We start from the raw sequence: 465 nt of genomic DNA, 5'->3' as shown, positions 1-465 counted from the left end.
ACAAAATATTGCTGAACAGCGAGTGCTGCTGTCTGATTCTTGCTCTGGAAGCTTCGTCTCAGGGGTATACCCCACCGTGTGAGGTGTGAGGTGTTGGTCTGCACCTAGTGGGGGATGTCTCCCAGTTAGGCTACTCAGGGGTCAGGTACCCACTTGAGCAGGCAGTCTGTCCCTTCTCAGATCTCAACTTCCGTGCTGGGAGATCCACTGCTCTGTTCAAAGCTGTCAGACAGCTGTCAGACTCCACCCAGAGGTGGAGTCTACAGTGACAGGTGGGTCTCCTTGAGCTGCGGTGGGCTCCACCCAGTTCCAACTTCCCTGCGGCTTTGTTTACCTACTTAAGCCTCAGCAATGGCAGACTTCAACACCACACTGTCAACATTAAACAGATCAACGAGACAGAAAGTTAACAAGGATATCCAGGAATTGAACTCATCTCTGCAGCAAGCAGACCTAATAGACATC

This window comes from Mandrillus leucophaeus, unplaced genomic scaffold (assembly GCF_000951045.1).
Source record: "Mandrillus leucophaeus isolate KB7577 unplaced genomic scaffold, Mleu.le_1.0 Scaffold1586, whole genome shotgun sequence".
Lineage (NCBI taxonomy): Eukaryota > Metazoa > Chordata > Mammalia > Primates > Cercopithecidae > Mandrillus > Mandrillus leucophaeus.
The sequence above is the reverse complement of the archived record's forward strand: the minus strand, read 5'-3'. Positions refer to the sequence as shown.